At 46.1% G+C, this 16,055-nt stretch overlaps 1 long non-coding RNA gene across 1 annotated transcript in view; it reads right to left on the bottom strand.

Annotated features, from left to right (window-relative positions):
- LOC140411211 (uncharacterized) overlaps window positions 1–16,055 on the bottom strand; it is an 84,679-nt gene that overhangs the window by 35,256 nt on the left and 33,368 nt on the right. Inside the window, exon 4 of the long non-coding RNA XR_011940841.1 lies at window positions 13,756–13,902. This is a non-coding gene — a long non-coding RNA (uncharacterized lncRNA). The remainder of the gene's footprint in view (window positions 1–13,755; window positions 13,903–16,055) is intronic.

Here is a 16,055-nt window from a genome sequence, read left to right on the forward strand (position 1 = left end):
AATCACCTGTTGCACCTGCACACCAACTTTTTGCGACTCATGCACCAGCACACCCAGGTCCCTCTGCACAGCAGCATGTTTTAACATCTTACCGTTTAAATAATAATCCATTCTGCTGTTATTCCTCCCAAAATGGATAGCCTCACACTTGGCAACATTGAATTCCACCTGCCAGACCCTAGCCCATTCACCTAACCTATCCAAATCCTTCTGCAGACTTCCGGTATCCTCTGCCCTTTTTGCTTTACCACTCATCTTAGTGTCGTCTGCAAACTTTGCCACATTGCACTTGGTCCCCAACTCCAAATCGTCTCTGTAAATTGTGAACAACTGCGGGCCCAACACTGATCCTTGAGGGACCCCACTAGTTACAGGTTGCCAACCAGAGAAACACCCATTTATCCCCACTCTCTGCTTTCTGTTAGTTAACCAATCCTCTACCCATGCTACCACTTTACCCTCAATGCCATGCATCTTTAGTTTATGCAGCAACCTTTTGTGTGGCACCTTGTCAAAAGCTTTCTGGAAATCCAGATATACCACACCCATTGGCTCCCCGTTATCTACTGCACTGGTAACGTCCTCAAAAAATTCTACCAAATTAGTCAGACACGACCTACCTTTTGTGAACCCATGCTGCGTCTGCCCAATGGGACAATTTCCCTCCAGGTGCCCCGCTATTTCCTCCTTAATGATAGATTCCAGCATTTTCCCTACAACCGAAGTTAAGCTTACCGGCCTATAATTACCCGCTTTCTGCCGACCTCCTTTTTTAAACAGTGGTGTCACGTTTGCTACTTTCCAATCCTCTGGGACCACCCCAGAGTCTAGTGAATTTTGATAAATTATCACTAGTGCGTTTACAATTTCCCTAGCCATCTCTTTTAACACTCTGGGATGCATCCCATCAGGGCCAGGAGACTTGTCTACCGTTAGCCCCATTAGCTTGCCCAATACTGCCTCCTTAGTGATTACAATCATCTCAAGGTCCTCACCTATCATATCCTTATTTCCATCAGTCACTGGCATGTTATTTGTGTCCTCCACTGTGAAGACTGACCCAAAAAACCTGTTCAGCTCCTCAGCCATTTCCCCGTCTCCTATTATCAAATCTCCCTTCTCATCTTCCAAAGGACCAATATTTACCTTAGCCACTCTTTTTTGTCTTATATATTTGTAGAAGCTTTTACTATCTGCTTTTATGTTCTGAGCCAGTTTACTTTCATAGTCTACCTTACTCTTCTTTATGGCTTTTTTAGTAGCTTTCTGTTGTCCCCTAAAGACTTCCCAGTCCTCTAGTCTCCTACTAATTTTTGCCACTTTGTATGTTTTTTCCTTCAATTTGATACTCTCCCTCACCTCCTTAGATATCCACGGTCGATTTTTCCCCTTTCTACCGTCTTTCTTTTTTGTCGGTATGAACCTTTTCTGAACACTGTGAAAAATCACTCGGAAGGTTCTCCACTGTTCCTCAACTGCTTCACCATGAAGTCTTTGCTCCCAGTCTACCGTAGCTAGTTCTTCTCTCATCCCATTGTAATCACCTTTGTTTATGCATAAAACACTAGTGTTTGATTTTACCTTGTCATCCTCTAACTGTATTTTAAATTCCACCATATTGTGGTCGCTCCTTCCAAGAGGATCCCGAACTATGAGATCATTAATCAATCCTGCCTCATTACACAGGACCAGATCTAGGACCGCTTGTTCCCTTGTAGGTTCCATTACATACTGTTCCAGGAAATTATCCCGGGCACATTCTATAAACTCCTCCTCAAGGCTGCCTTTACCAACCTGGTTAAACCAATCGATATGCAGATTAAAATCTCCCATGATAACCGCTGTACCATTTCTACATGCATCCGTTATTTATTTGCTTATTGCCTGCCCTACCACCCTGTTACTGTTTGGTGGCCTATAGACTACTCCTTTCAGTGACCTTTTCGCCTTACTATTCCTGATTTCCACCCAAATTGATTCAACCTTGTCCTCCATAGCACCAATATCATCCCTTACTATTGCCCGGATGCCATCCTTAAACAACAAAGCTACACCACCGCCCTTACCGTCCATTCTATCCTTTCATATAGTCTGATACCCTTGGATATTTAACTCCCAGTCGTGACCATCTTTTAACCATGTTTCAGTAATGGCCACTAAATCATAGTCATTCACGATGATTTGCGCCATCAACTCATTTACCTTATTTCGTATACTACGAGCATTCAGGTAAAGTACACTTATGCTGTTTTTTATGTCTTTGTTATGAATCCTAACACCTTGATCAGTAACTTTTCGCAATTTATTTTTCCTCTCACCCTTTCTCCTAATTTTCCTTGTCTTTGAACCCATATCTCTACATAATAACCTGTCACATAACCTGCTGCCTTGATCTCCATTAACCATTATACTGTCCATAGCTTTACACTTCCCTTCCCCCCAACTTGCTAGTTTAAAGTCCTTGTGACCAACCTATTTATCCTATTCGCTAGAACACTGGTCCCAGAATGGTTCAGGTGAAGACCATCCCAACGGTACAGGTCCCTCCTGCCCCAGTACTGATGCCAATGCCCCATGAAATGGAATCCCTCTTTCCCGCACCACTCGTTTAGCCACGTGTTAACTTCTCTAATTTTTTCAACCCTATGCCAATTGGCACGTGGCTCGGGTAGTAATCCAGAGATTATAACCCAACGTGGACCACAACAACTGGATCCTCCCCCTCCCTCTCCAAAATCCTTTCAAGCCGATCAGAGATGTCCCTCACCCTGGCACCGGGCAGGCAACATACCATGCGGGACTCTCGATCTGGCTTACAAAGGATGCCATCAATCCCCCTAATTATAGAATCCCCTACAACTATCACTTGTCTTTTTGCTCCCCTCTCTTGAATGGCTTTCTGTACCACGGTGCAGTGGTCAGTCAACGCATCCTCCCTACAGCCCTCTTCCTCATCCACACAGGGAGCAAGTACCTCATACCTGTTGGACAACGTCAAGGGCTGAGGCTCCTCAACTCCTAAACTCAGGATCCCCCGACCTGCCTCCCTTGCAGTCACACCACTCTGTCCCTGACCACTGTCCGAATTAACAGAACTTATTCGACCGGGTGTGACTGCCTCCTGAAACAAAGCGTCCAGTAATGTTCCCCCTCCCTGATGTGCCGCAGCTCAGTCTCCAGCTCATCAATTCTGAGCCGAAATTCCTCGAGCAGCCAACACTTGCTGCAGATGTGGTCACTGACGGTCTCAATGGGGTCCACCAGTTCCATCATCATACAGCAACAGCACATCACCTGTCCAGCCATATTCAACTAGTTAATTAATTTAAATATTTTAAAAAAAAATATGTCTTTATAGAACCTCAAGGATAAACCCGAACACCAACAAAAACACAGCCCTCTCTCGCCACTCACCCGAACTCAGTCACTCACCTAAACTCAGATGCACTCTGTTCCAATCAGCACTCCGTGTCTAAAGGCACTCTTGCCACACCTTTTGTGCACTCACCTCTCCCAGCACTGTCCCGGCTCTCTCCTCCCGTGCTTTTTAAATCTCCCGGCTCTCTCCTCCGGCGCTGTTTTCGCTGTCCCGGCTCTCTCTGCTCCCGCGCTATTTTCGCTGTCCCGGCTCTCTCCTCCCGCGCTTTTTAAATCTCCCGGCTCTCTCCTCCGGCGCTGTTTTCGCTGTCCCGGCTCTCTCTGCTCCCGCGCTGTTTTCGCTGTCGTCGGCCTTTCTCCCCCGCTGGGGTCCCGGATCTTCTGACACTCCAAATATTGCCACCTTTGGAGTCGGAGTCAGTCTCCCTTCCAGGACCTTTGACATGACGTCAGACAATCCTTGCCAAAATCCCCTCCGCTTCGGACATGCCTAAAACATGTTTACATGATTCGCCGGACTTCCCCCACACCGCCCACATTTGTCCTCCACTTCCTCAAAAAACCTACTCATCCGGGCCACAGTCATATGAGCCCTATGGACCACCTTAAACTGGATCAGGCTACGCCTGCACACGACGAGGATGCATTGACTCTTCTCAGGGCCTTTTCCCATAGTCTGACTTCCAACTCTTCCTCCCACTTCTTCTTCAGCTTCCCAATTGGGACCCCTTCCCACTCCATCAATTCCTTATATATTTCCGAGGCCCTTCCCTCCCCAACCCCTGTTTTAGACATCACCTTATCCTGTAGTCCCCTTTGAGGGAGGCGAAGGAAGCTTGGAACCTGCCTCCGGCCAAAGTCTCGTACCTGCAGGTACCAAAATCCGTTGCCATCCGGCAACTCAAATTCCTCCTCTCTAGCTCCTCCAGGCTCGGGAAGCTCTTTTCAATGAAGTGATCCCTAAACCTCTCAATCCCTGCCCTCTGTCACCTCCTAAAGCTCCTGTCCAGCCCCCCAGAGCGAACCGGTGATTGTCACAGATCGGTGACCACACCGATGCCCCTTCCAGTCTCATGTGCTGCCTCCATTGCCCCCACATTCTCAGGGCACTCACTACCACTGGGCTTGTGGAGTTCCGCGCCGGCGAGAATGGCAGAGGTGCCGTTAACAGAGCCTCCAGACTCGTGCCCTTGCAAGGTGCCTCCTCCACTCGCTCCCACACCGACCCCTCCCGACTAACCATTTCCTCACCATTAGAACATTGGCTGCCCAAGCCTGGACGACTTGAGCCAGTATGTTGAAGGCATTAGGTACTTCTTCGAGGCGAGTAGTATTTTAGAGACAGTCAGAAAGTGATCGTCCTGACCACCTGCGAGGCCCCAACTTTTGGAATTACAAAAAGTCTCACTTATACGGCCGCATCAGACTCCAAATCATTTGATGAGCTTGCCTCATTGGTAGCTAAACATTATGACCATAAGCCTTCAGTTATCATGCAGCAGTATAAGTTTAATACAGCGATGCGTTCTCCTGAATCGGTGAATGACTTCTTGACCCGCCTTAGATGTCTGGCCGAGCATTGCGAGTGCTGGGTGTCCCTCTCAGAAATGTTGAGGAATAGGCTGGTTTGTGGGATAAACAACACGGCCACACAGAAGAAGCTGTTGGCGGAGCCCACCTGGATTTAAAATGGGCCATCAAGTGCGTGTAGAGAAACTGTCCCGTGTGCGTGTAGAGAAAGGAGCACAGGAGCTGCGTGGACGATGCAGTCTATAGTTTGATCTGCGCTGCTTTTCGAACTCCCACTCCCATCATGGGGCAATGCTGGTCGTGCCAGATCACCTCCAAGAGGGCAACCTGTGAGGCAGTTCTGCAGCCAGGCCAAGCACTCAGGATCAACTGCTGACTTGATTTGATTTGTCGCTTGTACAGAGGTACAGTGAAATCGGGAACAAAAGTAAGAGAACAACATCACCGTCTGCTGGAACAAAAAGAGAACATCACCGTCTGCTCAAACGCAGTGGTTTGAAGTGTATTTGTTTCAACGCCAGAAGTACAGCAGCTAAGACAGATGAACTTACATCGCTTATTAGTTCTTGGAACTATGATGCTGTTGCTATCACAGAAATGTGATTAAAGGCAGGGCAGGATTGGCAGCTAAACAGTGGAGGATATAGATGCTTCAGGAGAGATAGAGGGCAGTGTAAAAGGGGTGGGGGAGTAGCATTACTGGTTCAGGAGAGTATTATAGCCTTACTGCGGGAGGACACCTCAGAGGGCTCATACAATGAGGCAATCTGGGTAGAGCTCAGGAACAGGAAGGGGGCAATCACAATGTTGGGCATTTATTCCAGGCTCCCCCAACTGCCAGCAAGAGATAGAGGAGCAGATACATGGAGAGATTTTGGATAGGTGCAAAAGTAACAGGGTTGTTGTGTTAGGGGATTTTAATTTCCCCTATATTGACTGAGACTCACAGTGCTAGGGGCTTGCATGGGGCAGGGTTTGTAAGGTGCATCCAGGAAAGCTTCTTGATGCAATATGTAGATAGTCCAACTAGGGAAGGGGCCGTACTGGACCTGGGGAATGAGCCTGGACAGATGGTTGAGATTACAGCAGGGGAATATTTTGGGAGTAGTGACCACAATTCTGTACGTTTTCGGGTACTTTTGTACAGGTGCTAAACTGGGGAAAGGCAAATTATGATAACATTAGACAGGAATTGAAGAATTTGGATTGGATGCAGCTGTTGGATAATAAATCAACATCGGATATGTGGGAGTCTTTGAAGCGACAATTGATTAGGATTCAGGAAAGTCATATTCCTGAGAGAACGAAGTTTAGGGAGCAAATACACAATGTAAATACATAGGCACAGGCATTGGGTGAAGCATAGTACTAGTCAGTAGAGATGTGTGAGAAGATCAGTTGAGTCCATAAGAGAGCCATTCAGGAGTCTGGTAACAGAAGCTGGGGAAGAAGCTGTTTCTGAACCTGTTGTTTTATTTATTTATTTTTCTTAATTTTTTTCCAAAATTTGGAGTACCCAATTATTTTGTTCCAATAACAGCCTCCCCGAACAGGTGCCGGAAATGTGGCTACTAGGGGCTTTTCACAGTAACTTCATTTGAAACCTACTTGTGACAATGAGCAATTTTCATTTCATTTCAATTAAGGGGCAATGTAGCATGGCCAATTCACCTACCCTGCATTTCTTTGGGTTGTGGGGATGAAACCCATGCAGACACGGGGTGAATGTGCAAACTACACATGGATAGTAACCCAGGGCCGGGATCGAACACGGGTCCTTAGCACCGTAGGCAGCAGTGCTAACCACTATGCCGCCCCGTTTTTGAACCTGTTAATGTGTGTTCTCACACTTTTGTATCTCCTGCCCGATGGATGAGGTTGGAAGAGAGATTAACCCGGGTGGGATGGGTCTTTGATTATGCTGTCCGCTTTCCCAATGCATTGGGAGGTGTAGACAGGGTCAATGGATGGGAGGCGGGCTCGCATGATGGACTGGGCCGTGTTCACGACTCTCTGAAGTTTCTTGCGGTCCTGGGCCGAGCAGTTGCCATATCACACTGTGATGCAGCCAGATAGGATACTTTCTATGGTGCATCTGTAAAAATTGGTAAGAGTCAATGTGGACATGCTGAATATTCTTAGTTTCCTGAGGAAGTGTAGGTGCTGTTGTGCTTTCTCAGTCGTAGCGTCGACGTGGGTGGACCAGGACAGATTTTTGGTGATGTGTGCACCTAGGAATTTGAAGCTGTTAACTATCTCCACCTCGGCACCATTGATGTAGACAGGAGTGTGTACGATACTTTGCTTCCTGAAGTCAATGACCAGCTCTTTAGTTTTGCTGATATTGAAGGAGAGATTGTTGTCGTTACACCACTCCACTAGGTTCCCTATCTCTCTCCTGTACTCTGACTCAGTGTTGTTTGAGGTCCGACCCACTACGGTTGTGTCATCAGCAAACTTGTAGATGGAGATGGAGTTGCAGGACACCTCCCCCGAAGACGAAGTCGAGAGCCGGCTACATTGCTATGTGGTCGGAGAACGTGTGATGGCCAGAGCATCCGAATTTGGTGGAGAAAGCGCCTTCCAAGGCAGCTGTCGAGGTCACCCCATGCCAGGGCCTTGCACATAGGCCCCCAAGGATGAGGTGGATAGTTTGATGCAGCTGGACTGCGTCACAGCCCTGATCTGGGTCACGTTACAAGTAAATGGCCATCCTGTATTGATAGAAATGGAGACTGGAACGGCTGTCTCCACCATGGACGTTTGAACGACTTCGCTCAGGGATCATGCCATTGGTGTTGCTCACCATCAAGGCGAGGTTGGCGACCTGTACTGGCAAGCTATTGAGCATAGGGGGGACCACCGTAACTCTGATTGTGGTACAGGGATTGGGGCTCAACTTCTCAACTGGCAATAGGTTTTTCAAATGGTCACTGGGAATCTGTACAATGTACTGGCAAATCTCTCGAAGTATTCTGGGAGGGTCTGGGCAGGAATAGAGGGGCCAAGGCCCAGAATAAGAAGGATGCTGCTGCTCAGCCCAGTACTTTAGGGAGAGGTCTTCCCCCTATGCTTGCCAAGATTTATGTGGAATGCCTGAAGGATTTGGGGATTATATGCCTTGTATAATTTGCAGAGTGGGCCATACCCATGGTGCCGGTGATGTAGCCCAACAAATCTGTCCGACTCTGCGGGGATTACAAGTTTACGGTAAACAAAAGTTCACACCTGGACCGGTTCCCGGTGTCTAGAGTGGCAGATCTGTACCCAAAAGTAGCTGGCGGGTGTTCTTCCACGAAACTTGACATGAGCCACACCTATATGTAGGTGGACCTAGATCCAGCAAATTTGTGACCATAAACACTTATAAGTGGTTATTTGAATGCACTCGCCTCGTGTTTGCGGCCTCATCTGCCCCGGCAATTTTCCAGCGAAAAAAATCCTACAGCATCTGAAGGTGGCCATCTATCTGGACATCATGCCCATCATGGGCATCACGGAGGAGCATATGGACAACCTGCAAGAAGTACTCAGATGGTTTTCCCTATTGGATGTCTAGCTAAAGAGGAGCAAGTGTGTGTTCCACGCTAGAGCGGTAACTTACTTAGGATACACAGAGTGGGCAGGGAGGTCTACACCCAATGGAAGATATGGTTCGGGTCAGAAAAGGGTCCCGGACCCGGAGAACACCACTGAACTCCGGTCAACCCTAAGTCTGGTAAATTATGGAATGTTCATTGTCAACCTGGGCACCTTATTGGCTCCACATCACATACTGTTGAAGGAGGACCAGAGGTGGTTCTCGGGTACTTCACGAGACAAAGTATTCACCAGAGTAAAAGAGTGTCTGTCGTCCACACAGCTCCTGTGATCGAGCTCAGCCAGTAATCCTAACATGCAACGCCTCCCCATATACATTGGGATGGCCCGGGACCACAGATGGGATGATGGCATGGAACACCCCATCACTTTCGCCTTGAGGACCCTGGCGGACGCTGAGTAACCATATGCTCAAATCGAGAAATAGGACTTGGCGGTAATATTTGGAGTCAAGAAATTCCACCAAGATGTTGATGGGAGGCATTTCTCGATTGTGACTGACCATAAGCTCCTGCTCAGGTTTTTCTTTTTAAATGGGGGATAAGGGAATCCCACCCATTGGATCACCTAGAATTCAGGGTTGGGTGTGAAACTCCACCACATGCTTTTGAGCAGCGGAATGCAAGGGACCCTTCCTGTAGTCCTAGTCTTTTGCCCAGAAACTCTTGGGACGGTGTCACACTGTGGGTGCGACTGCTCGCTGACCTCGCAGTTCCTTTCATGAGGTCCATGCGCCTCATCATGGTAGATGCCCAATTAAAGTGGCTTGACACGCATAATATGGCTTCGACGATGTCCAGGGTGTTAAGTAATGGGTTAAGAGACATTGCAATTAGTTGTCTCATTTATGTTAAGTATCCATTCATTGACACTGATATGTAAAGGGGCTTCAGGTGGCCTCTGTCGGGTAGTGTGTTGTTAAGAGTTTTGTGCAGAAGCTGTGGAAGTGAAATAAATGGTGTTTGGTGAAAAGGAACAAGAATTTTAGACTCTTCATTTCACAGCAACTAAAACGTCTAACACAGGGCTACGGTAGAAAAACTCTTGGTTTTCGTTCAACATCCATGGGATTCTGGAGGTCCTGTAACGGACAATGGGTCTACCTTCAGGAACGTTTACAAAATGGAACGGCATCCTGCACATTAGAATCATCCCGTACCATCCCACATCCAACAGCCTGGTGGAAAGGGCATCCCAGACTCTCAAAAGGGGCATAAAGAAACAAGCTAAGAGCTCCATGGACACGCGATTGGTGCGGTTCCTTTTTAACTAACGCACAACATCATACATACGTGATGATGGGAATCGCCCCTGCAGAACTGCTGATGGGCCAAGGCTTCGAAGCCGGTTGAGCCTTACATTTCTGAACCTCGGCAGGAAAGCAGAGATGCAGCAGGAAATGCAGAAGTGGCACCACGACTTGAGGATGCCAAGGTGACCGTTTCATTCCGGGGGTGCGGAATATGCCCACAACTTTGGCTGTCAGGTGTCATGCTGGAGAGAACAGGACTGGTCGCACACAAGTTAGGATCCAAAGTAGAGTTCCGTGGATGTATTTGGACCACCTGAAGAAGCGCATGTCCACGCTACATGACGCCAAACCGGGAGCAATGACATCTCCTCCATGCCAGGAACAGCCCCTCAGCCAGGGGACCCAACCATCTATATCCAAGTGCCTGGTCCAGCAGAAGAATAACCCTGGCTCGGAAATGGACACAGAAGTACCCATGTAGACTCGATGGGCCGAATAGCCTAATTCTGCTCCTATGTCCTATGGTCATGTCTGGGACAGAAGTCCCAGCGATAACACTTTGGAGGTTGCCCCCATGAGGAATACAGGGAGACCAATGTTGATCTACTCGTGGTGTAAGAGCTTCCCAGGTAGAGTGTGGCGGCCACCCAGCTGGAGCTTGTCAAAGACTACACATAAGCCTGCCAGAGCAGGGCCTACATTGGTTGGTTGTCCCAACAAGGACTGGATTAGGAGAGTTACTGCCCTGGGCAGAATATTATACACTAAATCCTTGTTCCACGACTGCTGGCTTCCTCAAGTTACTAAAGGAAGAAAATGTGCCATTATCTAGTCTGACTCCACTGGCCTAGCAAACCATTCAGTTCAAGTGCAATTAGAGATGGGCAATAAATGCTGGCCCATATGTCTTGAATGAATTTTTTAAAAAATCACCTATTCTTCTAAACTCAAATGTGAGTATAGGCTCAAAATTACCTCATAATACAAACAAACTCCTCATCCATCAGCTTGTCCGATGTTTGCCTCAACTGTTGCCAACGTTGCTCCTTGAATGAAAGGCCAAAACTGTAAACAGCACTCGAGAAATGGTCTCACCAACGCCCTGCATGTTGTGGCAAGATTTCTACTCTTATATTTCATTCCTTTTGCAATAAAGGTCAGCATTCAGTTTTCCTTCCTAAATGTTGTATCTGCATGTAAACGTATTGTGATTCATGTACAAGGGTATCCAGATCCCCCTGTACTGCAGGGCAACAAGGGATGGGCAATAAATGCTGGCCTCAGCAGCGACACACACATCCCGTAAATTAATAAATAAATAAATACGCATTCTGCATTCTCTCCATTTAAATAAAAGTGGGCAACTCACATTTTCCCTTATTATATTCCATCTGCCAAATGTTTGCCTACTCATTTAGCTGGCCTATATTTCTTTGCTGACACTTTGTTTCCTACTTGCAACTTGCTTTCCTAACTACCTTTGTACCATCAATTCAATACAGTTCAAGTCATTCAACTTATTAATATAGATTGCAAATAGTTGAGGCCCAGCAGTGATCCCTGTGGCACTCTACTGACCTGAAAATGACCCATGTATCCCGACACTCTGTTGCCTGTTTGCTAGCCAGTCCTCTATCCATGTTAATATATCATGCCTAACCAGCTCTGGTGTTTTATCTTGTATCTTTTCTTGCATGCAGCATGGTGTTGAGTGCCTTGGGAAATCCAAATACATAACATCTACGAGTTTCTTTTTAATCCACCCTGCTTGTTACATCCTAGCTCTAGTTTAGCACAGGGCTGTTTAGCACAGGGCTAAATCGCTGGCTTTGAAAGCAGACCAAGGCAGGCCAGCAGCATGGTTCGATTCCCGTAACAGCCTCCCCGAACAGGCGCTGGAATGTGGCGACTAGGGGCTTTTCACAGTAACTTCATTTGAAGCCTACTTGTGACAATAAGCGATTTTCATTTCATTACAGATCTGTCAAACACAATTTCCTCATCACAAAACCATGCTGACACTGACTGATGTATGATTTTCCAAATGTCCTACTGCCTCTTCCGTAATGGATTCTAGCACTTGCCCAATGGCAGACGCAAGGCGAACTTGCTTTTGGCTTCCTGCTTTCTGTCTCCATCCTTTCTTGAATAGAGCACTTGTGCTCAGGCCTTTCCAGAATCTAGCGAATTTGGAAGATTACAACCAATGAATGCATCCATTCTCCCTGCAGCCACTTCTTTTAAGACCTGAGGGTGCAGGCCATTAGGTACAGAGGACTTGTCAGCCTTAAGTTCAATTAGTTTTCCCACTACTTTTTCTCTAGTGATAGCGATTGTTTTATGTCTGTGGGGAAATATTGAAACTTCATTTAAATACTCAAACTGTGGGAACACACCAGCTTTTCAGAATCCAAAGCACAAATGTGACAATGTAACACTGTAAGTTAGATACAAGTGTAAATGCTGGTATAAAATGGTAAGCTGCGGCACCAATCAGGAGTCACAATTCAGTATTGTGACCAAAAATGTGCATGTATAAAGCTTGACCCTTTGTGCGCGTGGCTCTCTTCTTTGCTCTCTCTTCGCTGTTCACTTTCTTTTGTTCTCTTTCTATTGCCCATCTGGGCTTTTTGCTTCTTTCTTATATTTGAAATTGTACTAAGTTTTGCAATAAAATCAATCTCAACATACCACCAAACTCCTCTCTTATTAGAAAATAAGAGATCCCACAACGTCCCACCCTCCCTTTTATCTCTTAATTTTCTACTTTTCTTGAGATATTTTTTATGATTTCTACTGTGATGACAAATGCAAAGTACTTGTTCAAAGTCTCTGCCATTTCTACTTCCCCATTGTTAATTTACCAATCTCACCTTAAAGGGGTCTTGCTCATGTTAGCTACTCTTTCCTTTATATATACGTGCAGAAGCTTTCAGTGTCTGTTTTTAGCTTCTTGCTAATTTTCTCTTATACTCCAGTTTCTTAATCTTTATATTATCAAGGTTATGGAAAGGCAAGCAGCAAAGCGGACTGTAGGGGACAATCAAGTCAGCCATGGTCTTATTGAATGGCAGTGTTGGCCGAATGGCCTAATCCTGCTACTGTTTCTTACGTTTGTTTGTAAATTCAAAAACACCTTGTATTTACATCACCTTAAATGTAATAAAACATCTCAATATGATTAACAGGAGTGCTATAAAACAAAACTTGGCACCAAGCCAAGGAAAGAGCTACTAGGACATGTGACTAACAATTTGGTTTGAGATAAGCTTTAAAGGAGGAAAGAGGTATAGAGGAAATTTCAGAACTTAAAGCTTTGGCAACCAAAGACATTTAAAAAGCAGGGAGGGGCAGCATGGTGGCGCAGTGGTTAGCACTGCTGTCTCACGGCGCCGAGGTCCAACGTTCGATCCCGACTCTGGGTCACTATCCGTGTGGAGTTTGCACATTCTCCCCGAGTTTGCGTGGGTTTTGCCCCCACAACTCAAAAGATACGCAGAGGAGGTGGATTGGCCACACTAAATTGCCCCTTAATAGGAAAAAATGAATTGGGACTCTAAATTAAAAAAAAATAAAAAACAGTGATGCTTCAGAGGTCAGAATGGGAGTTCAGATACCTACGGGTTGTACGGATGTAGAAAATTTCTTAAAAACTTGCTCAAGATAATTAAAAACTAAAAGGGAGAGAAGAGGCGATGAAGTGACTTGAAAACAAAGACAATAATTTTAAAATCAAGGTGTTACTTAACTGGGAGCCAATCCCACCACAAATATAAATGATGCATTTATTTATCACTTGCATAGTTTTAAGTATATTCGAGAGAAAATTTAGTTATGTTATTTCATTCAATACAACCCTCTAAGAAACAGGGTCTTAAACATCAGCAGAATGACATGCTAAGTGTCATTGGCATGGCATTTTTTCCTGGGAATTTCTTTTGTGCTGAGTGACCATGTTGCAAAAGATATAACTGAGTCAGAATGGTTTCACATACCTTCATTGGGATGAATTGGAATGCACTGGAAGATCAGCTTACGTAGCTACCCAACATCATTAACTGCATCATTACTTTTATCTTTTCAAGTGAACGGGTTGGCTCTTGGCATTATCACCATCACCAATCCAGATGTCTTTCAATGGTCTAAAAAGTTATTAGAGAATAGAAAAAGATCATTGGGTCAGTGCTTTCGTTGCGTAGAGCAATCAAAATCACACTTGCCCCTCACCCCCTCTATCCCTGAAGTTTATTTCTCTCAAGGTCCCAGCCAGTTTTGTGGACCTCGATCAGGTCTCCCCTCAGCCTCCGTCTTTCCAGTGAAAACAGTCCAGTTCATTCAACCTCTCCTCATAGCCAATAACCTCGGGACCATGCAACATCCTGGTGACCCTTCTTTGTATCTCTCCAAAGCTTCCACGTCCTTCTGATGATGTGGTGACCAGAACTGCACACAATACTCCAAACTAAGGTTTCTCCAGCTGCAACAAGATTTCCCAACTCCTGTACCCAGCTGATGAAGGCAAGAATGCCATATGCCTTTTAATCACGTTGGCCACCTGTGTTGCCACTTTTAGGGAACTGTGGACCTGCACGCCTAGATCCCTCTGTATGGTAATGTACCTAAGGGTTATGACATTTACAGTATAATTCATACATATCACCTCGCATTTGTCCGGATTGAACTCCACCTGCCATTTCTGTGTCCAAGTCTCCAATCTATCTATATCCTGTTCTATGCTCTGACAATCCTCAGCACTGTCCTCCACCAATCTTCATGTCATCCACAAACTTACTAATGAGACCACCCACATTTTCCTCCAGATCATTTATATATACTACAGAGGTCCCAGCACTGATCCCCGTGGAACACCACGAGCTACAGATGTCCATTTTGAAAAACACCCTTCCGCTGCTACTCTATCTTCTATAACCAAGCCAGTTCTGTCTCCATCTAGCCAGCCCACCCTGAATCCCAGATGATTTTAGTTTTTGTACCAGTCTGCCATGTGGGACCTAGTCAAATGCCTTACTACAGTCCATATAAACTACATCCACAACCCTTCCCTCATCAATTTTCTTTGTCACCGCTTCAAAAAAGCTCAATCACCATCATGTCAGGGTCCTGGAAGGGAGGGTTACTCTGAGTCCAGAGATGGCAATATTTGGGGTGTCGGAAGATCTGGAGGCCCAGGATGGGAGAAAGGCCGACGTTTTGGCCTTTGCCTTCCTGGTGGTCCGGAGACGGCTTTTGCTGGGATGGAGGGACTCGGAGCCGCCAAAGTCAGGGGTGTGGGTCAGCGACGTGGCAGGGTTTCTCAGGCTGGAGAAGATTAAATTTGCCGTAAGAGGTTCAATTCAGGGGTTCACTCGGAGGTGGCAGCCGTGCATCAATTTCTTTAAGGCCAACTGACCGCCAGCAGAAGGGGGGGGGGGAAGGGAGGCATGGCATTGTAGAATAAGGATAGGGAATCTAATATATGGACAGTCAGGAGATAGGGCAGGGGGAGACGTTGGATATGTTATTGTGATGTTGTTGCGTGTGTCGGACCGCTCTGTTGTTTAGAATGTTTAAATGTTAAAATTATAAATGATTCAATAAAATGTTTTCTAAAAAAAAAAGCTCAATCAAGTTGGTGAGACATGACCTTCCCTGTACAAAACCATGCTGTCCATCATTAACTAGTCTGTTTTTCTCCAAATGTGCATATATCCTGTCCCTCAGTATCTTTTCCAAAATATTCCTCACCACTGATGTCAAGCTCACCGGCCTACAATTTGCTGGATTTTCTGCACATCCTTTCTTGAACAAGGGAATACCATTGGCTATTCCCCAGTCCTCTGGAACCTTGCCTGTGGTCAAAGAGAATGTGAAGATATCTGTTAAGGCCCCAGCTATTCCTCCCCTCATCTCCCGCAGAAACCTGGGATACATCCCTTATGGCCCTGGGGATTTGTCTACCTTAATGCAATTTAGGATACTCAACACTTCCTCCTCTGATATATTGACGTTCTCAAGATCGTTCACATACCTATCACTGACCTCAACATCCGTCATGTCCTTCTCCATGGTGAATACTGATACCGAGTACTCATTAAGGATTTTACCCACTTCTTGTGGTTCCACACATAACTCCCCTCCACTGTCCTGGAGTGAGCCTACTCTTTTCTCTTCCTACCCTCTTGCTCCTAATATATGCATAAAAAGCCTTGGGATTCTCCTTGACCATGTCTGCCAAAGACATTTCATGGCCCCTTTCAGCCCTCCAAATTCCATGTTTAAGTTCCTTCCTACTTTC

This window comes from Scyliorhinus torazame, chromosome 4 (assembly GCF_047496885.1).
Source record: "Scyliorhinus torazame isolate Kashiwa2021f chromosome 4, sScyTor2.1, whole genome shotgun sequence".
Lineage (NCBI taxonomy): Eukaryota > Metazoa > Chordata > Chondrichthyes > Carcharhiniformes > Scyliorhinidae > Scyliorhinus > Scyliorhinus torazame.